Here is a 25,705-nt window from a genome sequence, read left to right as displayed (position 1 = left end):
TTTAGGTCTTAACTGGAGGCTGTGGAACTTCAAATCTTGATTGTGGAATGAAATAGAGATTATGTTTATTAGGAAATGATCCCATCATTAGGATAATAGAAACCTTTAAAATTAATCAGAGGAAAAAGTTATCAGCACTGACTTCACTGTTATTAAGTGTATTAGATTCATTTGTTAGGTATTTCATTTAAATACTGAGGTTTGGTCTTCAAATTTCCATTAATTTGGACTCTGCAGACTTTTGATGTTTTCATTTGTCAAAATTGTTAGCTCTTGGGTATTACTAACACAAATATCGATGTGTAGCTTTGGCCTGTTAGCTATCAATGGAAATCAGAAAATCAATAAACTTAATAGCTGTTCATTACATAGTTGATGCATTTGCAGGACTATGTTGAATACTGTCAGTGAGTAATCAATTCAGTCAAAATCTATTACCAGATTACTGCCAGAAATTTCTTATAGTATTTCATGATTGTATAGCTACCACAGCACATTTTTATGATGCAGTTTTTGTCTTGTGGGATTCATATTGCTTATAATTTGTGGTATTTCCATCCAGTTAGAAGCATCTACCACCTAGGAAGCATTGTTCCTAGATTAGCCGCCTCATTACCCAAAGCTATACAGGACTCCAGCTCTCCAGTCAGCTTCTGCCCTAGGATTAATTTCATCTTATCCATTCCTTTAGACAGCTTACATTGTCTGAATCTGCCCTGTGTGCTAAATACCATGTAGGGACACATATCTGGGCTCCATTGTAGTATATCAGCTGGGGGGGGGGGGGGATGTATAAAACAGTAATATAAAGGAGACTAAAATAAGTGCTGTGTTGGGGGTTCAAAGAAACAATTAACTTTAATCAGTAGGGATTGGGGAAGGCTTCATAGGGAGTGGCATTTGAGCTAAATTTTGCAAAAGTAAAATTTACTTTGTGAAGACTAGAAGATCAACCGTCAAACCTGGGGGAAGAACTTGAAAAGATGTAGAAGCTTGTAGGAATCAGACTTACAGGCAAAGGGAGGGGTTTTGGATAAGGTAAATTCTGAGCTGAGAATTAAAGAACAAATAAGATGAAATGGGGAAACATTAGGAGTGTTCCAGATAGAGGACAGCATTTGTGAAACCTAGAAATAAGAGAACATGGTTTCTCAAATAACTGAGAACTGAATAAAGCTTAGCATGGCTGAAACCAAATGATTCATGTAGGGAAATGGTACACTTGAGGAATGGAGACCTTATCATGCAGAGATTTAGAAACCCTTTCTTAACAAAGAAAAAACCTTCTAGAAATTTGTTAGGGCTAGAGGTTTACCCACAGCAGATTTTTTTTTTTTTTTTTTAGGTGATACTATGAATGTCTGTTCTAAAGCAAACTTTTTATGGTCCTGAAAGTCTGTAAAAGAATAATGGTAGTTGGTGAAAGTAGATGTCCTTTTTTGTGTATAAAGTAAAATGTGATAGTTCTTGCTTTGTAGCGGGACTAAGATTGTTCTCTATTCAAGAAAAAAAAAAAGAATGGAGGTATTTCAAGAATGCTAGAATTTCCACATCTTATTCAAAAACTTTTTTAGTGTGTGTACGTTTATTTTTACTTGGGGCTCTGCTGGGTCTTCCTGCTGCACAGACTTTTCTCTATTGCACGCAGAGGGGGCTGCCCTCCAGCTGCTATGCACAGGCTCCTCGTGGCGGCGGCTTCACTTGCCGTGGAGCACAGGCTCCAGGCCACACGGGCTTCCGTGGCTGTGGCTCCTGGGTTCAAGAGCACAGGCTCAGCAGTCGTGGCTCACTGGCTTAGCTGCCACACAGCATGTGGGATCCTCCTGGATCAGGGATCGAACTCGTGTCTTCTACATTGTCGGGCAGATTCTTTACCAATGAGCCACCAGGCAGTGATATATTAAAAAAAAAAAAACTATAAGAATTCTTATAATATCTGTTTTTAATCCAGTACATTAAGGATATTTGTACTGGTGCTTTGCTTGTTTTTTAATATTGGTCTTTCTGTGAGGACTTTGTGTCTTAGATGTTTGCCCAGCTTTACATACTGATCAAGCTATACTTTACATATTGGTCAAGCTATACTTGACCCATCCATCTGATACCCTGTCATAAGGTCAGAAATCTTTCCTCTCTCCCCATCCTGTTTACTTTCTTTCTTCTCTCTTTCTCATCTTTTTATTTCTCTTTCCTGTTTTTTTCTTGCCTTTTTTTTGGGGGGGGGTGGTCTGTGTCACATTTGCCTCCTCACCCTCTTTCTGTATCTGTTTCTCCTCGTTCCTCATTTTTCTTCCTCATCTCTCCACGGTGTATAACTAAAGTCTGTGTTATATTTGTTATACTTAATAAATATCATTTTGTTTCCCTCTGCTTTTAAAAATATGTATATGTAAGATATTTTACATTTCTCTCCAGATATGTTCTCTATTCTATATGTAAATATATATGATTTGCCTACTTATATATTGTATTTCTCACCACTATGGATCAATGATATTTAACTGAAAAATATTAATCTCTCCTCATTGATTATACACAAGACAGGAGAAAGTTTTTGGGGTCATATTGTAAAGTTGAACCAAGTTTCTAATCCTACAAGATTTTGATGTATTATCTTTTTTTACATTCCTTAATTAAATCTGTTTATATATAAACATTCACATCATGTATATATGTATTTCTGTATAAACATTATGTATTGTTTCCTCTCTTACCCTTTTTGTGTCTGCATTCATGACTTGCTTCTACAATGTGTTTTTTGTACTGTTCTTAATTGTTCTTGAAAACATGTTTGTGCTAGCCTAATAAAATGAGTTAGTAAGTCAGTTGGTATAGCATCAAAATTATCTTTTCCTTGAAAGTTTGGTAGAATTTTTCTGTAAAACCTTCTCAGCCTAGTGTTTATAAAATTTTTTTCACAAAAGATTCAGCTTCTGTGTGAACTGCTGCTGCTAAGTCACTTCAGTCGTGTCCGACCCTGTGCCGCCCCATCCCTGGAGGGACTACTAAGACTGTAAACTTTCTCATAGATCTTTGTGGATTCCTTACTTCACGTGATCTCAGCAATTCATTTGATTTAATTTTTTTTTAATATTTTATCCATTATTATTTGTTCCTGTGTTTAGCAGAGGTATCATTTAGAGAATCTTGTTATAGTGAAAAGCAAAGAAGAATTAAAGAGCCTCTTGATGAAAGTGAAAGAGGAGAGTGAAAAAGTTGGCTTAAAACTCAACATTCAGAAAACGAAGATTATGGCATCCGGTCCTATCACTTCATGGCAAATAGATGGGGAAACAATGGAAACAGTGATAGATTTTATTTCTTAGGGCTCCAAAATCACTGCAGATGGTGCCTGCAGCCATGAAATTAAAAGACTCTTGCTTCTTGGAAGAAGAGCTATGACCAACCTAGACAGCATGTTAAAAAGCAGAGACATTAGTTTGCCAACAAAGGTCTCTCTAGTCAAAGCTATGGTTTTTCCAGTAGTCATGTATGGATGTGAGAGTTGGACTATAAAGAAAGCTGAGCACCAAAGAATTAATGCTTTTGAACTGTGGTGTTGGAGAAGACTCTTGAGAGTCCCTTGGACTGCAAGGAGATCCAACCAGTCCATCCTAAAGGAGACCAGTCCTGAATATTCATTGGAAGGACTGATACTGAAACTGGAACTCCAATACTTCGGCCACCTGATGCGAAGAACTGAATCGTTTGAAAAGACCCTGATGCTGGGAAAGACTGAAGGCAGGAGAAGAATGGGATGACAGAGGAGATGGTTAGATGGCATCACTAACTCAATGAACATGAGTTTGAGCAAGCTCCTGCAGTTGGTGATGGACAAGGAAGCCTGGCGTGCTGCAGTCCATGGGGTCGCAAAGAGTTGGACACAACTGAGTAACTGAACTGATCTGAACTGAACTGCCCTCCATTATCTAAGAAACAGAAATCTTCATTTAAATGTCTTCTCTCTCCACTGTGACTTACCACATCACTCAATTAAAACTCCTGTTTTTAAAATCACCAACGCTATCTAATTTGCCAAATCTAGTGGAATTTTTCTCCACTAGACCCTGTAGCAGCTTTTAATGCAGCTCACCACACTTGTGGAAACATCCCTTTTTGTCACTTAAAAATGACATAATACTTATGTGATTTTCCTGCCAGCCCTAGCAAGCCTCTGTCTTCCTTCTACCCAATCTGCAAGCATTGTTATGCATTGGAACTTAGTTCTTTTCTATCTCTATATTTTTCTCCTCAAGTGAATATAAACTGATAACATTTATAAAAAATATAAATATGTTATAAATATATTATGCTTATTAAGTATAGTATGCTTATTACTTCCAAATATACATCTTCAACCCAGACTTTCTCTTTGAACTCCAGAATTAGAGACATTCTTTTTAAAACACAGAGGCATCTCAAAGCCATAATCTTTAAAGCTGAACTCTTAATTCCACCTCCAAGTCATCTTTGTCTTTATTAATCACTACTGTGTATTAGTTACTTGATCCAGAAAATTGAAAATCATCTTCTCTTTGCATCACTCTGCACAAAATTCACATCTATTCTTTACCTAAAATGTGTCCCCATCTTCCCTGCCACCCCTGTTCTGAGCAGTCATCATCTCTTGCCTAGACTCCTATGACAGCCTCACAATTTTCTAGTTTCTTTACTCTCTCTTGATGTGCTGAAGAATGACCATTGGCAACTTGAGACTGGTTACTCTGGGAGGGCCTCCTTAACGAGCTGGCATTTAAACTAAATCTGAACAGAAAGCGACTTGTCATGCAATGACCATTCCAGATGGAGGGAACAGCTTCTATAAAGACTGTAAAGGCGGGGGTAGGGGGTTCTTTCCTGGTGGCTCAGTGGTAAAGAATCTGCCTGCCAATGCAGGGGACACAGGTTCGAGCCCTGATCTGGGAAGATCCCACATGGCGCAGAGAAACTAAGTCCTTATGCCACAACTACTGAGCCTGTGCTCTAGAGCCCAGGAGCCACAACTGCCAAAGCCCTGGAGGCCGTGCTCTGCAACAAGAGAAGCCACTGCAATGAGGACCCCTCACCCTGCAGTGAGAAGGTAGCCCCTGCTTGCTGCAACTAGAGAAAAGCCCATGCAGCAATGAAGACCTATCACAGCCCAAAATAAATTAAAAAATAAAATTATAAATTTAGAAAAAGATCATAACAGGGAAGCAAGTTTAGAATTCTTAAGAAGCACAAAGAAGGCCAGCATGGCTAGGGCAGGGGTTAGAGATTTAGTTGAAGCGTTTAGCAGGATTCAGGTTATGTAGAGTTTTATTAATATAACAGCATGAACGTTGTGTCTGACTCTTTGTGGCCCCATGGACTGTAGCCCGCCAGACTCCTCTCCCCATGGAATTCTCCAGGCAAGAATACTGGAGTGGGTAGCCATGCCCTTCTCCAGGAGATTTTCCCAACTCAGGGACTGAACCCAGGTCTCCTACATTGCAGGCAGATTCTTTCCCATCTGAGCCACCGGGGAGTTTGAATGTTATTCTAGATGAGATGGGAAGCTAATGGAAAGCGGTAATTTAAATTTAGGAAGTAAGAGAGAAAAATCAAAATCTGAAGTTTGGCAAAGATGTCAAGACCTAAAGATTTGAAGGTCATCAGCGTGTAGATTGTATTTATGGCTATGGGTCGGGCTTCCCACATAGCAGTGGTGGTAAAGAATCTGCTTGCCAGGGCAGGTAGACATAAGAGACATGGGACAGGTTCGATCCCTGGGTTGGGAAGATTCCCTGCAGGAGGGCATGGCAGCCCACTCCAGTATTCTTGCCTGGAGAATCCCATGGACAGAGGAGCCTGGTGGGCTACAGTCCATAGGTCTGCATAGACCTTCAGACACAACTGAAGCAACTCAGCAGCAGCATAACTATGGATCACCTAGAGAAAGAACACAAAGGGAAGAGGAAGGGGTCCAATCTGAGCACTGGAACCCTCTGACATTTAGAGGGGGCCTTATAGGAAAATGAAGAATTGTGACCAGAGAGGAGAAAGCCAGAAGTGAAAGGTGTCATAGAAGCCAAATTTTTAGTTTCAAGAATAAGGAACTTGTCGCCTCTGTTGAATAATGGGTCAGAATACAAATAGAATCCTGCTACTATAAAGCTCACCACTTAGTAATTTCAAGGACAATTAAAAGGTAAATTTTATGTACTCTAGAAATTTTTAAAGGCAGTAAACAAGTATCTGCCAGTTTCCAAAAAACAGAGAGTCTTCAAGGCACCTCCCTCCTCAATAAAGGAATGCCACATTTTTAGCAACAGTAAACTGACTTTATTTAGCTCATCATTCAACAGATAACTACTAGAGTTTTGCAAATGTTAGCGAGACCCAAACACTGTTCTTGCTGAACTTTCAAACATGTTTGGTTCTCTGCTTCGTGCTGTTTGGCCCATTGCTACTTTATAGCAAAATTTCATCATGTTTGATAAACCTTTGGACCAGATCTGATTCTCCAAGAACTTACAGCTTTACAGTACCTCTGACTGGACAGACACAGAGAAATAAATATGTTCTCCCTCACAATCAGCACATGGAGGAATAAATAAACTTGTTTTATTAAGGAGAAACCTTCCTTCTGTCATCAGTTTTGAACAAAAACTTTTTGCAGTGAGTAATTGTTGTTTGAGGTAGTAACTGGGTTTATTTACTAAACAAGATTTTTAGAAAGACAGCAGGGAGACATTGAAATTTATCTTTTAAATCCGTTTTTGGACTATTTTGGCTTTCTGACATGTTGGACAGTAATTGCTTCTGGGGATTTGCTTTACTGTCTGGCTTGTTTCATTTGTTTGACTTGTTTCACTGTCTCATTGCTTCTGGATTATTGACCTTCTATATCCATCTGGCTGTCAGGATCAAACCCCGAGTCAGCCTGTAAAAACTCTTCTTGAAATGTTTTAAATTAATTGTGGATTTGCAGTGGTTTCATTTTCAAGGGTTTATTTTTAGTGCTAATATTATTATATGATATCAGTTTTGTGATTATTAAATGAGTTCAAGTAGGCCTGGAAGTGTTTATGCATGTATGTGTGTGCTGCGTGCCAAGTTGCTTCAATCATGTCCGACTCTTTGCAACCGTATAGACTGTAACCCACCAAGCTCCTCTGTCCATGCGATTCTTCAGGCAAGAATACTGGGGTGGGTTGCCATGCCCTCCTCCAGGACATCTTCCTGACCCAGGGATTGAACCTGCGTCTCCTGTGTCTCCTGCTTTGCAGGTGGATTCTTTACCACTGAGCCACAAGGGATGCTATTTGTGTGTATATATAAAATTATATTTTAAGTCAGTTGTGGTCTTCATGGGTTAGAATTTTATTCCTACTTTTTTTTTTAATTTAAAGTTTACTTATACCCAACATCACTAATATTCCCTGGTGGTTTCAATTACAAACTGGGAAATGTACCTTAAGAGGTTATAAATTTCTCCACTTGTATGGATCCAGTATTGATTTTTCTGGTTAAATTTTGAGATACTACAGAATGATACTACGGTGCTAGCAACTGGCACTGCCATTTCCCTCTTCCTGACGATCACAGATCAAACTTTAGAGCACCAATCACATATTGTTAGCTGATATGGATCCATAAGGATTAAAATGTGTGAAACATAGATGGCTCAGAAATGATGTTCCCATGGTTAGAGATTATGCTCTAGAGCCACTGTCCTCCCACACTGGGCTGTCATGGGCAGATCTCCATGTGAAGCCCAGGACTATTGTAAATGTTTTGTCACCGTCTCACTTTCCTATGTTGTCTTGTCCCTTGCTCACATCTTCAGAACTGCTTGTCTTACGGTATTCCCGGGGTTTAGCTTCATCCATTGGATCATAGAAAAAGCGAGAGAATTCCAGAAAAACATCTACTTCTGCTTCATTGACCGTGCTAAAGCCTTTGACTGTGTGGATCACAACAAACTGTGGAAAATTCTTAAAGTGATGGTAATACCAGACCACCTTACCTGCCTCCTGAGAAACCTGTGTGCAGGTCAAGAAGAAACAGAATTGGACATGGAACAATGAACTGGTTCAACATTTGGAAAGGAGTATGTCAAGGCTATATATTGTCACCCTGCTTATTTAACTTACATGCAGAGAACGTCATGCAAAGTGCCAGGCTGGATGAATCACAAGCTGGAGTCTAAATTGCCAGGAGAAGTATCAATAACCTCAGATATGCAGATGATACCACCCTAACTGCCGAAAACAAAGAGGAACTAAAGAACCTCTTGATGAAGGTGGAAGAGAAGAGTAAAAAATCTGGCTTAAAACAGAACATTCAAAAAACTAAGATCATGGCATCTAGTCCCATCACTTCATGGCACATAGATGGGGAAAAAATGGAAACATTGACAGACTATTTTGGGGGGTCCAAAATCATTGCAGACAGTGACTGCAGCCATGAAACTAAAAGTCGCTTGCTCCTTGGGAAAAAGTTATGACGAACCTAGACAGCATATTAAAAAACAGAGATATCACTTTGCCGACAAAGGTCCATATAGTCAAAGCTATGATTTTTCCAGTGGTCATGTGTGGATGTGAGAGTTGGACCATAAAGAAGGCTGGGCGTCAAATAATTGATTCTTGTGTGGTGCTGGCGAAGACTTGGACAGCAAGGATACCAAACCAGTCAATTCTAAAGGAAATCAACCCTTAATGTTCATTGGAAGGACTGATGCCGAACTGAAGCTCCAATACTTTGATCACCTGATGTGAAGAGCTGACTCATTGGAAAAGACCCTGATACTGGGAAAGATTGAGGGCATGAGGAGAAGGAGGTGACAGGATGAGATGGTTGGATGGCATCACCGACTCAATGAACATGAGTTTTAGAAAACTCTGGGAGATAGCGAAGAGCCTGGCGTGCTGCAGTCTGTGGAGTTGCAGCGTCAGACATGACTGAGCGACTGAACAGCAACAAAAGCCTCTCCATAATCCTGATCCTTTCCTCAGTTCTTCATCTCTTGGATTTCTCCTTCCTCCAAATTTATGAGTGCTGTAGGACCCTCTTCTCTTCTATGGAACAATAAACTCATCTCTACTGAAGTGCTTCTTCCAACCAGAGATCATATGTGCACTTTAGTAGACATCCTGTCTTGACTCAGGGCTTCCCTGATAGCTCAGTAGTAAAGAATCCGCCTGCTGTGGTACATATACACCATGGAATATTACTCAGCCATTAAAAAGAATTCATTTGAATCAGTTCTAATGAGATGGATGAAACTGGAGCCCATTATACAGAGCGAAGTAAGCCAGAAAGATAAAGACCATTACAGTATACTAACACATATATATGGACTTTAGAAAGATGGTAACGATAACCCTATATGCAAAACAGAAAAAGAGACTCAGATGTATGGAACAGACTTGTGGACTCTGGGAGAAGGCGAGGGTGGGATGTTTCAGGAGAACAGCATTGAAACATGTATATTATCTAGGGTGAAACAGATAACCAGCTCAGGTTGGGTACATGTGACAAGTGCTCGGGCCTGGTGCACTGGGAAGACCCAGAGGGATCGGGTGGAGAGGGAGGTGGGAGGGGGGACTGGGATGGGGAATACATGTAAATCCATGGCTAATTCATATCAATGTATAACAAAAACTACTGTAATGATGTAAAGTAATTAGCCTCCAACTAATAAAAATTTAAAAAAAAAAAAAAAAAGAAAGAAGTGCAAATTTATTATGGGAAAACAAAGATTTCTATTTAGGACACACAAAAAAAAAGAATCCGCCTGCAATGCAGGAGACCCTGGTTCGATTCCTGGGTCAGGAAGATTCACGGAAGAAGAGATAGGCTACCCATTCCAGTATTCTTGGGCTTCCCTGTGGCTCAGCTGATAAAGAATCTGCCTGCAATGTGGGAGACCTGGGTTTGATTCCTGGGTTGGGAAGATCCCCTATAGAAGGGAAAGGCTACCCACTCCAGTATTGTGGCCTGGTTAATTGCATGGCTGTATAGTCCATCGGGTTAAAGAGTTTGACACAGCTGAGCCACTTTTACTTTCACTATCTTAACTCAGAAGAGAATATGGAAATTTAGGGGGAATACTTGCCCAAGATAATGAAGTTGGTTATGAGGCTAGAACTCAGAGCACTTACTTTCAGTCACTTCACCTGTAAATGGAGCTGGACTTGCCTCATATTTTGCATCTTTATGACTTACGGCATTATGTTTGTTAGGGAAAATCACTCTTAGAAGCAAATTAATGGTTAGTATTAATATTACTTTTTTCCTATAGCTGATTTCCCTCAAAGTCATGGAGGCATAGGCTAGTATGTATCTCATTTCCCCATTCGTTAATTCCTTTATTTCTTTGTTTATACTTTGCTCCTCATCATATTTGAATGACTCTGTGTCTCAGTTTATTGTGAAAATGTGGGAATTAAGTATGATTTGCTTCGTTGATATTACATTGAAAACAGGTTATAATTATGGAAACTTATCTCCATTTTTATAAAAGTATGATCATTACTGATGTAAGATTTCCACTTTAAATGCTTTCTACACTCTTTTTCTTAAAGTAGAATTTTCAAGATCAAATCATTACATTATCTCACCAGGATACTTTAATTGAAAATATTATACAGCTATGCATGTGATTCATAGCTCCTACTTACTATCATATAATTTTCATAACATTGTTTAGGAGATCTTAGTCCTACCCCAAGTTAGCGGCAGTAAAGCAAACCAAATAAGAATCATGTGTATTTCTTGATAACAGCTCAACCAACTGTATTTCAACACACCCTAATTTCAATGCACCCTAATTCAATAATATAGATGACATGGCACTTAAGGCTTTTCTTGATTAGAAGCCAAGAATCTTACTTGCATTTTTTTGAAAGGAAAAACTATAATGAGAACAAAATACTGGCAGGGTGATGGGCCAAACAGAGAGGATATTATAATTGCAAACTTCAGAGTTCAGTTTAGAATGTGTATATATGTTGCTTCTTAGGTGATAGTTTGAAAAGTAGAGATTATTTATGTATGTGGTTTGGGATCTCTGTGCCCTTCTTCTGTTCCATGAACAGTTAGAGTTTCTCCAAGTGTTAGTCTTTCAAACTCTTAAACATAGACACTCACCCTTGGTTCTTTACACTTACTAAAAAATTGCCTTTTCTATTCATCTGTCATTCTTTTTTCTCCCTTCTGGTTTTTCTTTTATTGGTTACACCAATAAAATGCATTTTCCAGACTACATTCATTGACAATCCCCCTCCAAAAAAATCTTGCCATCCATACATTTTAGTCATTCAGGCCACCATTATCTTCTTATGTGGCAATTTCCTGAGTAAAATAATATGAATATGGCTCAATTATTGACTTCAAAATCAGAATAAATAAAACTTTACAAAAGGGAATTCCCTGGCAGTCCAGTGGTCGGGACTTGGTGCTCTTACTGCTGGGGTCTGGGTTCAGTCCCTGGTCAGGGAACTAGGACCCCTCAGGCTGTAAAGCATCACCAAAAATAAAAATTTACAATGGCAGTAACTATTCATGATAAGTAACAATTTTACAACTTGATCGTTTTATAAAAACTCTTTTTCAAATTGGTTTAAATATTTGACAATAATCTCTTTTCTTGTTTTAAGTATTGTACCTAATTAATATTGAGAGCCTGTCTAATTTGATTAATCATGTATATTTCAACTTATTCCTGAAATGGAATTTCATTATCAATTATATTTTGCATCCTCATGCTAAAATTCAATGTAAAGTGTTAGGAGCAAAGTTTCTAAGAATCAATTTTATATAAAATTCAAATAATTAAAGCAGTTTTTTTAAAAAGAACTAAAGTCAAATGATTTACACTCCCTGATTTCAAGACTTACTATAAAACTATGGTAATCAAGATTGTGGATTACTAAGGATAGACTTATAGGTAAATGAAACAGACTAGAAAGGCCAGAAATTAGCCATCAAATGTATGACAAATTTATTCTCAATAAAATTACCAATGCAATTCAATGGAGAAAGGGAAATCTTTTCAGTAAATGTTGCTGAAAAATACTGGTTATTCTAGTGGGGAGAGATGAACGTTGGCCCTTATCTCACACTATACATAAGAAGTAGCTTGAAATATATTATATACTTAAATATAAAAACTAAAACTATAAAACTTCTCGAAGAAAATATAGGATCTTTTTCAAATCTTTGCAGTCTTGAAGTAGGCACATATTTCTTTGATAGACACAAATAGCACAAACTATTTTTTAATGATAAATTGCATTTTTTTATTAAAAGTTTCTACTCTTTGAAAGATCCCATTAAGAACAAAAAAAACCAGTCATAGAATGATAGAAAATACTGGCATGTTGACAAAAGATGTACACAGAACTTTTAAAACTCAAATAATAAGACAGCTTAATTAAATAATGAGCAAAAAAGTTTAAACACTAACTTTAAAAAAGAAGTGAATGGTCAATAAGTGCTAAAAATACTCAATATTATTAGCCATCAGAGAAATCCAAGCCCACTATATAATCTAGCCTTTCCAATATTATATATTTACCCAAGAAAAGTGAAAACATGTCCACACAAAAACTTGTGCATAATTGTTATAGCAGTTTTATTCTCAAAAGCCAGAAACTGGAAACAACCCAAATTCTATCAACAGATGAATGGATAAACAAATTGTGGATATATTCATATAATAAAATTCTATATATATATGTTATATATATATTGTTGTATATGAGTTACATATTCATGTAATAAAATTCTATCAGTAATTAAAAAAAAAAACAGGTACCCAGCAACCTGGAGCTATCACAAAAATATGGAGAGTGAAAGACATCAGACATGAAAAAGTGTAACAGTTTATATGAAATTCTAGAGAATGGAGACTAATCCTTGTTGGCAGAAAGCAGATCTGTGATTGTCTGGGGTCAGGGTAAAGATAGAAATTGACCACGGAGAGGCACAAGGAAATGGTGGTGGTGATCAAAGTATTCTATGTTTTTATTTGGGTATTGTTTACACAGGTGGTTTACATTTATCAAAACTCATTGAATTGTATACTTAAAGTGAGTATAATTATTATACATAATATGCAAATTATGTTTCAGTAAAGCTCAATTTGAAGTATTTAGTAGTTCTTTAAACCTATTGATTTTGTATGCTGTACTTCCTTAATATTACAGCAAAATACTCTGCTTTTAAGAAAGAGAAATTAATGTCTTCTACTATTCACTACTATTCTCCCTACCCCATCTCTGTTTAAAAGATCAAATTGTATATATATTTGATAAGAATATGAAATAAGCATAAGCGATCATAGCTATTCATCATTTAAGGCTTGTAAGGTTATCAGAGATTCAAAGGCTAAAGAGACACTTGGTGCAATGGGAAACATACAAAATGTGAAGTTCAAAGACTTAGTTTATCCACACCCTGCTTCTTACAGTGTCTCTTAAGCTTCGAGTGTCACATACCTGATTTGAAAAACAGGGATATTATATATTACCAAAAGATATGTCTGTTTCAGTGTCAAATGAAATAACAGATGCAATGCTACTTTGTAAATACCACAAATCCTTGTACCTATCCACTGTACCTTCAGCTCACAATTACTTGCAAATAAAAATTATAAATAAAAATTCTGTTTTTCCCATGAGCTCTGAGAGAGCAAAATCAAATGTCATTTCAACCAGAAATCTCTGGCACCATACTAGCATCTGGCATATAGAGGCATTAAATAGATGTTGCCTGAATTAATTTCAATTCCTGTTTCTGAACCCAGCATTTTTATCAATATGTTTAGGGAAATTAGAGTAGGTAGAACCATGGCTTATGAGTCCAAACAGAAAATGCTTTTAAGACAATGTATTAGAGCTCATAGATTTTATCTTGGCCACTGTAATATTCAAATATGCTAGGTACCTATTTGCTTCTGACATCACAAAGGAATGGATCACAAAAGGCTTGAATTTAGGCTGTCCACTTATCCTGGCATAGCAAGTCCCCTGGTTCACAGCATTAAGTCCTTAAAGAATAAACTTCATTGCTTCTAAACCATGTATCAGTTCAGTTCAGCTCAGTTCAGTCGCTCAGTCGTGTCCAACTCTTTGCAACCCCATGAATCGCAGCACACCAGGCCTCTCTGACCATCACCAACTCCCGGAGTTTACTCAAACTCATGTCCATCGAGTCGGTGATGCCATCCAGCCATCTCATCCTCTGTCGTCCCCTTCTCCTCCTGCCCCCAGTCTCTCCCAGCATTAGGGTCTTTTCCAATGAGTCAACTCTTCGCATGAGGTGGCCAAAATATTGGAGTTTCAGCTTCAGCATCAGTCCTTCCAATGAACACCCAGGACTGATCTCGTTTAGGATGGACTGGTTTGATCTCCTTGCAGTCCAAGGGACTCTCAAGAGTCTTCTCCAACACCACAGTTCAAAACCATGTATAACTTTCTGTTAAAGAGGAAACCTAAAAAAGAACTAGCAATGAGAGGAAACATAAGATGAAGTCAAACTGATCATCACTCTCTTTATTCTTAAGAAGTTAATAGTTCAAACGCTCTTTTTTTTCCCGGTAGAGGACTCCTGACTATACTCTCTACCCCAGCCCTCCGGTGTTGGGGTGGGCAGCAGCTGTGCAACTCCAAAGGGTTCCGACGCCGGTGCCAGGATAGCCGGCATGTTCCCATAAGTTTTATTTCACTAATCGGGATGCCACATGTGCACCCTTCTCTAGCTAGTGGGGGGCCAGAGTGTTAGAACTTGCAAACAAAGACAAAAACCATTACTGCGGTGATATGAAGAAGAGAGTTGCAGATTTTTATTTATCTCCTCTGCACCCTGGAGAGGTGCTTTGGAGTGGGTGGGTACATCTTTTTGTTTTCTCTGGGTTGCAGAACTGAGTGGATACTCTGTCTCTGGATTTAATATTTATTTATTGAAAATTTGCCTTCTCCTTTTACTGTCATCCTGTAATAAACTGATGCATTAACTTTGCAGAATTTAAGACTATGGAGTTATTATATGCACTTACAAACACTTTTGGATAAACGGTTCTTTTGACCTTCTGTTACTCTTCACCTTATTAACTTTCCAGTTTTAACATATTTTTTTAAAATAATAATTTAAACATAAAGTGGTAACCTTAGGTGAAGAGCTAAGGGATTTTAGTGTTTTATAGTTTTCCTTTTTCTGTTTTTAGTAGTTTTTGACCCTTGTAAGTGTGTATAATCACTATTAATGTTCTTATTTTCTCAAATTTGTTATAAAAATTATACCTTTACTGCAAATGATATATTTTTAATCATGGGAAACTGTAGCAATATCTATATTGAACCCCAAATAGAATATGAATATATGTGATCTTACTTTATATTAACATCTGTATTTTTTATGTATGGGGGAATATGTGTTTATTTACTTTAGGTGCATTTTACTACATTTATATGTTCACAGAGACTTTATATAGAGGCATTAAAAAAGCAAATAGGTATAGTCAATCATGGGTGTTCATTTTATATGTGTGTGTGTATATCTTTGCCAATATATAGGTTATTGGAGTTGCAAAGATATAAAAGATAGAAGAATCTAGTAATTGCCTTTAAGATCAGAGCACAAAGCATTAGTTTGGATTTTACAAGGCCAGCCAGCAACAAAAGAGCAGTAATTTATGAGCTCAGCGTAAAAGAATAGCATAATTGCATTAAAAATTAATGCTAATGAACACTAAAATGGGGAAGGTGGTTATGATGAAAGTTTGTATTCATCTTCTCTGGTTTGAATGATGGCTAGTGGCTTGATTAATGGCTTAATTTCTATCAATTAGCGGGGAAAAATCTCCTGCGAGACAAGGGTAAATTGAGCATTGAATTACATATCTTGCTTTTGTGTGCTAAGAAAAAAGAGCTGCGTATCTCTGATATTAGCCGCAGTGACAAATGTGGTGTGCCCTGCGATGTCTGCATTAGCTCTCCTGACAGGCGAGTTGTGTGTGGTTATGGGGTGTTTGGAGATGGCTGGCAGACAGCATTCAAGTGCCTCAGAAACACAACTCTTCCATCTACAGAATTTTAATTAGAGTCAATAAGAATTCTGAAATTAAAATGGACAACAAACAACAACTTCAGAGTCTGTATACTGCCCTGTTAATCCAGTATACTTCAAATTACATTCCTTTCTTCTACCCAGTAGCTTTAGCTTTGTTGGAATTATTACTTTTATTAAAGTGAATTTGACCACCCATGTTTATTACATTTGAGACGAACATAAGGCAGTAGTCTACTAATATTTTGTTTAATCAAATTCTCAGAAACCATTCTAGTTTTTTGTAGCAACAGTTACTACACAATAAATAAATAATGACTCTCAAGTAGTAATTTACTACTTAGATTATCTTCAGGCTTAAATGAAAGAATGATAGGTTTTCTAAAAGTTTTGTTTCTTTTATTCATTAACAAAGATTTTCAGAATGTGACATATATAATTCTTTAAAAATTTATTTGAGTAAGAAAGATTCCAAAAATATACATCTGTAATCTAGCTCAAGATAATGCCAGCAGACCAAGATAATATTTATGGCATCTCTTCTACTAATAAAGCTCTGTTGTATTTTTCTGAATGAATAAGCATTAAAATGCAGAATAAGAACAATACCACGGACATTTATTATACTTGTAAATGGTTAAGAAGGTGGAAAAAAGAGTATGTTGCCTGGCAGGAGTGAATAAAGACTTTATTTGACCAGTAAATAACGACTGGATCACAGTTCAGGGGTTGGATCCCACGTCTACCACCAACCAGCTCTGTGACCTTGGCCAGGTTACTTAGCCTCAGTTTCTCATCTGTACAATGGAAATGTTAGCACTGCTGTCTTTGATGGTCGTGGTCGTTAAATGAGGTGATCCATGCGAATCTGCTTAGCACTCGGCGCCATGAATGTAAGCCTGTTGCTGCCGTGATGACTGCTCCTGCTACCGTAGCGGCTCCTCTGACCTTTTTAACAAACCTTTTAATGAAAGATTAGCCTCTGTGACCTTCCTCACTAGAAAGGCATTCCAGATATTGATGATCAAAATGAGGGTCTGTAGACTTACAAACACTACACTGATATACTTCTGTTTTAAAACATGGTTTCTACCAGAGGACTACTCTTATAGGGAGCGTGTGTTACTAGACGTCCATTAGGATTCCATATGGCCAGAAACTGAGAGGTTTATACACTCGCTTTTTAGCTAGTTTCTATGTCTTTAGTACGATTACTAAATCAGTGCTATAACTAACCACTTAGAGACATTTAATTTCTTAAGTTACACATTTCTTATAATTTGACATTGCTCCCCCATGATTTTTTTTTAATAGTTACTTTGTGTGCATGCTAAGTCGCTTCAGTCATGTCCGACTCTTGCGACCCTGTGGACTGTAGCCCGCCAGCCTCCTCTGTCCATGGGATTCTCCAGGGAAGGATATTAGAGTGGGTTGCCATTTCCTCCTCCAGGGGATCTTCCTGACCCAGGGGTCGAACCCATGTCTCTTACATCTCCTGCGTTGGCGGGTGGGTTCTTAACCACTAGCACCACCTGGGAAGCATGCCTTTTAATTTTTAAGTTTCAGCAAGTATTTATTGCCTGCTTACTAAATAATGGAGCACACCATGCTAACTGCTGAAGTTGACACAAAAAGGTGTGTCCCCATAGCTGGGGGAAATGAAACTTTTGCTTATGAAGAGATGAATATCAGTGCAAGGTAACATATGCTGAGAGCCAAATGAATTATGGAAGAGGTCCTCTCGCAGACGCCAAGGGAAAGTGATAGGGAGGATTCAGAAGAAGGAAGAGCATTCCAGGTGAGAAGAACTAAATGAGGGGGAATTTGTGTAGATTTTCAGTAAGCATTTTGTTTTTCATAAAACCTAGTCTGATTCTCGGTTCATATGCACTTATTAAAATTTTTATCAGAAATTCTTCACTGGTTCAGTCACATTAGAAATATTCCTGTTACTTAATTTGATATGGATAGCAGTTTGTTGTAAGTCTGTCTTGGACCCCCTCCAAGGGGGTTTGTTACTAGAGACACTCCAGGAGCGTCCTTGGCAGATATAACTTGGTACTGTACCATAAGCTTCCAGAAGACTGGTAGGCAAGCCACATTCTACTTAAGAAGTTTTCTCGTCTTTCACGTTATTTATGGATATCAGTTCTGGAAATTAATGCCCTGGGATATGAGATTTATGAACAACCTTAAAATGTTAGTGTTGGATGGATTTCTAATATATATTTTGTATGCTTTGTGAAGGAAACTTATTTAAAATACACTGTTTTGGAGGGAAACCAGTAGTGGTTTAATTAAAATGTTTGTTCATGAGAAGTTGCTTTAACTTTAGAATTCCAAGTAAGCTTTATGGGATGTTTCATTTGTTTGCGAATCTTATTGACGAGCCATCTTTATTTGCTTATTTATTGAGTAACCGACTGGTTATTGTTTGCTTTTTTCTCTTCTTTTAAAACACTTGAAGATGCTTTATATTTCAAGGACTTTGTTTTGTTTTCAGTGTCTATATTGTACCATAAAAGGGGATTTTTCAGATATTTCCCTTATTGACTAAAATTTTAGTCCATTTAAACTGAAAACAAGATATTCTCTTGTGTTATTTATGTATTTGTAGCAGTATATTAGTATATAATTGTTTCCCTCTTGGGAGAGAAAAGCAGCATAGCTAACTCGGTAACTATGAAGCCAACCCACCTAAACTCTTTGTAAAATAAAATGCATTTTAACTTTGGGGAAACTCATAAATTATTAATATTCAAAAGGAGTCATTTAGAGATGATGTTTTCATGTGTAAGATACCTTTCATGAAACTCATGTTGTCTCTTAGCACATGATTTCATCTTGGGAAATAGTGCCATCTGCTGTTTTCAGCCTGGCATTGCTGCCAGTTTAGAGATGGGCTTGTTGGTAATCTGCAAATAGTTTACAGATTTACATTTTGTCTTTTCAAGTAAAAAATTTATATTGGAGCTTGTCATCATTACTTACCCATCTTAAATTTGTGTACCGCTTGATAACATTTTCAAGGAAAATTCTGTGTGTCTTGTGAAATTGTTAAATACAACTTTAAATAGCAGGTGAGCCTAATTTTTTTAAGATCAATGGTAACAAAATATTTGATTTTAATTTTCATCATAAGAGGAACAAAATAATATTCCATTCAGCAAGTGAGTTAATACCTGACTTTTTTAGTCTCTAGTGACTTAACTTTCTGACTCCGTTATTTTTTCTTTTACTATGAAATATGAAATATTCTACAGACTTCTTGCAGGCAACCTATGAAAGTCATTTTGTTTACCAGTAATGTATTTATCAAAAAGCATCAAGTGAAAATACAAATGTTTACTTCATGTTTATCATGTTAATATTTTAAAACATCCTATAATTTTTGTTCTCCCAGTAACTTTGCCACTTGTCCTCATTTTTACCTCATGGCTGGTAAATACAGGATACTTTGTATGCTAGGCACTCATGCCAAGCATATAAACAATAATCAGTTTTAGTCCACATTTTTCCCAGTCTTAAAATTGGTATAGAAATTTTGAATGACAAATTGGCATGTAAAACTTAAGAGCCTGAATTTAAAACAATTTACTATATGTTATTGATGTGTTTTATTCTGTTTCCCAAAATGACAGGGTTATACTTAAGACATACATTTGTGGGCATTGATCTTAGAATTCTGAGTACGAAGCAATTTAAAACATGTTTTATGCCTGTTTTCAGACAGCATGGAGCTGAGCTATTTATAAAGGATGGAAATGTAAATATCCTATCAATCTTTCAAATTTTAATTTATATATCACTCTCTTACTCTTTAATTTAAATATCACACTCTTTAAATATCACCAGTAAAATGGCTCCCTGCATTGAAAGGTAAAGCTGTGTTGGTTTATTTTCATATTGTAAGTCGGGTAGACAGGCTTTCCCCTATCTGTCCTCTCACTTTGTTAGTCCTCATCTTTAAAGAAACACAAAGATAATGTTCTGTTTTTCCTCTAATCTTCTTTCCATCCTTTATAATTTCTCCAGTGCTATTTTGTTAAACATACTGGCTCTTTGGCTAGCTTCTATGATAACACTTTTATTTGTGTTAGGAGCTGGTTGTATGCCCATATTTAAAGCTACAAACACTGGAAGCTTTAGACATCAAGTCCTGTTTGTGAGCTCACCTCTGACATCTAATACTAATGATGTGCTTTGTAAATCCAAATGAGAGAATATGTTAGAGAAGAAAATCCGAAGGGTCAAACAGTTGATACTTATGAGACATCATCCTGAAGTCAGAGATAGTGTTTTTGGTTGGTAACTAATGATTATGAAATAATTGTGAGAGTAATTCAGACCTACGCAAACAAATGTGTTTTCATATTGAAAAAGTAAAGTTGAATCACCTGGAATGGTATCTTTTATGATTTTTCTGTGCTATATTAATGATGTTATATACTTGAATAGTAAAATATTATTCTCTGGTACAGGATGTGTTAATATTCATAAGTTAGCTGGGCAGAGAATCTTCTCTTGTTTCACATGCTCAGTTGGTACATTGCATAATTAAAGTCCACAGTAGCTTTTATTCTAAAGCATGGTGGAACTATTTGCTCTTCCATGACACTCTGACAGTGTTCGCTTTTATGTGGGAAAATATATTCTTCCAAAGATGGAAGTGTTGTCTCTGATGGCTGTTATTTCCACACATTCCATGCAGGATTTCTCGTATGAGAAAAGACTGGTTAGAGCTGTCAGGGACACATCCTCAGAAGCACTGTCTTTCTCTTAAATAAACTGGAACTTGCATAAGACTACATACTTGTAATTTGTGATTGGCCAAAAATTTAACCAAAGATTTTTCATAAAATGTTAATTATTATTTTTTTAGCATTTAAACCAGATTTACTTTTATACTCTCTATGTATCATTTAACCTTTGCAGCTTAGTATGTAGAAATTGCTTTGATGCAAATAGTTCTACCTTGTTAAACCAGTTATTACAATTGTTTTTTAAGTAAATTCAGTTACTCATAAAGGCTAAAATTCCAGCATTTTTAGATACCTTGGCTGAGTGTTCAGTAGCTCCTAATTCAGCTGTGTATTCATTTCAGCTTAGACTAACCATGAGAGTGTGATCCATAAAGTTGCATTTTTTCCTGCCCATCTGGCATGTGAAAAAAATACAAAAATATGAAATGACACATGCCTGTGGCTATTTATTAAAGCACTAATTATAAAGGCAAAGAACTGGAACAACTCAAATGACCATCAATAGGTATTGGTAGGAAAGAAACTATCCTGCAACCATAAAATAGGTTATTGTATATCTCTAACATAGAATGAGCAAGTCTCTATACTAAAAGACATAGTGCTAAGTTAGAGAAGTAATATACATAGAAATGTATAGCATGCTAATTTTGTGTGAGAAAAAAGAGAATATGTATGCTCATATTTTCAAAAATAAGCAATGGAAGGATAAAAATCAAAACCTAATAAAAAGTGGTTGCCTGTGGATTAGGGGAAGAACTAGGGAAATGGGGTAAGAAAGGAAACCTAGACTTTTCTGAATGATGTTTTAATTTTGACTTTAGAAGAATGTTTTATGCAATCAAAAAACAAATATTAATTAAGAAAACAACAGAGCAAAAGATTTAAAAGCTTTTTAAAAAGCTGAAGCAAATGAACCTAACTGTTACATATCAAGTTGGTAGCATAATCACATGGAGAATTATTTCTCCAAGTGACTTTATAGTGTTTTGGCAGTTCATCAGTGGAACAAATCCTGAAATCAAAAAGAACCATGAATTTTAAACTGCATAATTCATCTTAATAGTAGTGTTTATCTTATTATTTTGAAACTAATACAAATGCAACTCAGAAAGAACAAGTAAGTGCTCTTGATCATATCTTTAAAGCCTAAGTAATATTCTTAGAATAAGAGGAATGATATACAAATATAAAAGACTCAACAAGGTAACATCAGCATGAACTTATATTTGTTTTTCTCTTCTAAAAATAAGTATTACCTATCCCACCCACTGAAAAATATGAGAAGCAATGTCAATCCAGGAAAAACGGACACCCCTTCTGCTCAGGTTATTGTCTTTAAATAAATATCATTTCCCACTAAAAGGAGTCCAAGCCTTTTGGGGAAATGGCTGATTGCAAGTCTAAGACAGGAACTGTACAGGATGAACCTGGGACCTCTTCAGTTCAGTTGCTCAGTCATGTCTGACTCTTTACGACCCCATGGACTGCAGCACGCCAGGCCTCCCTGTCCATCACCAACTCTCAGAGCTTACTCAAACTCATATCCATTGAGTCAGTGATGCCATCCAACCGTCTCATTCTCTGTCATGCCCTTCTCCTTCCGCCTTCAATCTTTCCCAGCATCAGGGTCTTTTCAAATGAGTCAGTTCTTTGCATCAGGTGGCCAAAGTATTGGAGTTTCAGCTTCAGCATCAGTCCTTCCAATGAATATTCAGGACTGATCCTTTCAGATGGACTGGTTTGATCTTGCAGTCTGAGGGACTCTCAGGAGTCTCCTCCAACACCGCAGTTCAAAAGCATCAATTCTTCAGCGCTCAGCTTTCTTTACAGTCCAACTCTCACATCCATACATGACTACTGGAAAAACCATAGCCTTGACTAGACGGACCTTTATTGGCAAAGTAATATGCCTTTTTAATGTACTGTCTAGGTTGGTCATAACTTTTCTTCCAAGGAGTAAGCGTCTTTTGATTTCATGGCTGCAGTACCCATCTGCAATGACTTTGGAGCCCAAAAAAATAAAGTCTGTCACTGTTTTCACTGTTTCCCCATCTATTTGCCATGAAGTGATGGGACCAGATGCCATGATCTTAGTTTTCTGAATGTTGAACTTTAAGCCAACTTTTTCACTCTCCTCTTTCACTTTCATCAAGAGACTTTAGTTCTTCTTTGTTTTCTGCCATAAGGGTGGTGTCATCTGCATATCTGAGGTTATTGCTATTTCTTCTGGGAATCTTGGTTCCAGCTTGTGCTTCATCCAGCCCAGCATTTCTCATGATGTTCTCTGCATATGAGTTAAATAAGCAGGGTGACAATATACAGCCTTGATGTACTCCTTTCCCTATTTGAAGCCAGTCTGTTGTTCCATGTCCAGTTCTAAGTGTTGCTTCCTGACCTGCATACAGATTCATCAAGAGGCAGGTCAGGTGGTCTGGTATTCCAATCCCTCTAAGAATTTTCCACAGTTTGTTGTGATCCACACAGTCAACGGCTTTGACATAGAAAGTAGAAATAGAGCAGAAATAAAGCAGAACTAGATGTTTTTCTGGAACTCGCTTGCTTTTTTGATGATCCAGCGGATGTTGGCAATTTGATCTCTGGTTCCTCTGCCTTTTCTAAAACCAGCTTGAACATCTGAAAGTTAACGGTTCATGTACTGTTGAAGCCTGGCTTGGAGAATTTTGAGCATTACTTTACTAGCATGTGAGATGAGTGCCACTGTGCAGTAGTTGGAGCATTCTTTGGGATTGCCTTTCTTTGGGATTGGAATGAAAACTGACCTTTTCATTCCTGTGGCCACTGCTGAGTTTTCCAAATTTGCTGGCATGTTGAGTGCAACACTTTCATAGCATCATCTTTTAGGATTTAAAATAGCTCAACTGGAATTCCATCACCTCCAGTAGCTTTATTGGTAGTGATGCTTCCCAAGGCCCACTTGACTTCACACCCCAGGATTTCTGGCTCTAGGTGAGTGATCACACCATTGTGATTATCTGGGACCTCTTACCAGTCTCAACAAAAGAGGTCATATCAGAAGAGTGTTCCCACTCTCCCACTCTTCATATCCAAGAGGCTCCCGCTTGGCAAAGGTAGAATCAAAATGTGAAGACAGTGCCCTCAGACTGAAATGCATTAAATATATAATTATTCATGAGCTCATAATGGTCACCTTTGGACCAGAATTGATCAGTAAAGGGAAAGAATTAAACACTCTGCTTTTTTCTGTACAGACTATATTTCAGTGATAAAATAATCAATGAGGGAAGTTCTTTAGATCAGAGTTAATAAATATGGTACAAATAATAGAATTAGAAGAAAAATCACCATTTTGCAGTGCCTAATAAAATAATGGATTTCAGCAACAATCGTTAATGTCTGCTAAAACCATTAAGTGAAAGTTTAGTGGAGAACTTAATAATAGGGTAGGACTGACATCGTCTTGAACACACTGATCAACCTTAACATCATTAAAAGTGGAAGAAGCACATCCTCATCTGATGTATTTGGAATTACACAGCACTACCTGTGATGTATGCTTGACCAGAAATTGAACCTAATACTTAAGCCTGCCTAGATCTAACTGCTGGCTTACAGAAAATATGAAGGATAGAAGAGTATGTGAAATGATACCATGATAATAAAATCAGGAAAATCCAGAATATAGAAAATTTTAGAGGCTAAATGATCCATTTTCTCCAAAAAATAAGTGACAATGAAAGGAAGGGTTGGTGGACTGTAAGTGATTAAAAGGAATTTTAGATACTTGTTGACTAAGTGTAATATGTGGACTTTGTTTAGATCCTGTTTCAGACAAACCAACTGTAAAAAAAAAAAAAAAAACACTTTTCTTGGGCAATCATGGAAATTAAACATGGACTGTACAAGGTGATATTAAGGAATTGTTCCTAATAATGTTGGATTTAAAGGTAGTATTGTAGTTATGTTGCTAGTTTTTTTCCTTAAGCCCTTATCTGAGATACCTGCTAAAATATTTAGGGGTAACATGGCAAGAACTAACTCATTGGAAAAGACCCTGATGTTGAGAAAGATTGAGGGTAAGAGAAGTGGGGTTCAGAGGATGAGATGGTTGAATGGCATCACCAACTCAATGAACATGAGTTTCAGCAAACTCCAGGAGGTAGTGAAGGACAGGGAAGCCTGGCATGCTGGAGGAGCCTGGCATACTGCAGTCCACGGTGTCACAAGAGTTGGACATGATGTAGCAACTAAACCACGAATATATCAATGCCTGATTCAATTTTTGGTGGGGTGGACCTGAAGTATTTAAAATTAAATCCCACACATAATGCCATATCTGGAGAAGGAAATGGCAACCCATTCCAGCATTCTTGCCTAGAGAATCCTGTGGACATAGGAGCCTGGTGGGCTGCTGTCCATAGGGTCGCATAGAGTTGGACACGACTGAAGTGACTTAGCACGCATGCATGCGTTGGAGAAGGAAATGGCAACCCACTCCAGTGTTCTTGCCTGGAGAACCCCAGGGACGGAGGAGCCTGGAGGGCTGCCGTCTATGGAGTCGCACAGAGTCGGACACGACTGAAGCGACTCAGCAGCAGCAGCAGCATGATGCCGTGTTGTCGTTCAGCCAGTCAGTTGTGTCTGACTTTACAGCCCCATGGAAGGGAAACCCATTGATAGATTAAATAAGAATAAGAAAATTAATATATAATTAATTAAAACTAGCATATAATTAATGTAAATATAATTATAGATCATTATACCAGAGGCTTCCCTGGTAGCTCAGTCAGTAAAGAATCTGCCTGCAGTGCATGAGACCCAGGTTCGATCCCTGTGTCAGGAAGATCCCTTGGAGAAGGAAAGTTCTATTTGTGGATCTATAGGGGTAAAATGTTTCTATTATAACTTAACCATAATGTCTTTTT

General features: G+C 37.4%; 1 protein-coding gene across 3 annotated transcripts in view; it reads left to right on the top strand.

The window, feature by feature from the left end:
* Positions 1-25,705, top strand: part of RSRC1 (arginine and serine rich coiled-coil 1) — a 394,770-nt gene that overhangs the window by 360,547 nt on the left and 8,518 nt on the right. The gene's annotated exons all lie outside the window — the stretch shown is intronic.

Source organism: Odocoileus virginianus, chromosome 4, assembly GCF_023699985.2.
Source record: "Odocoileus virginianus isolate 20LAN1187 ecotype Illinois chromosome 4, Ovbor_1.2, whole genome shotgun sequence".
NCBI classification, from domain to species: domain Eukaryota; kingdom Metazoa; phylum Chordata; class Mammalia; order Artiodactyla; family Cervidae; genus Odocoileus; species Odocoileus virginianus.
This window is presented reverse-complemented; position numbering and strand designations above follow the sequence as displayed.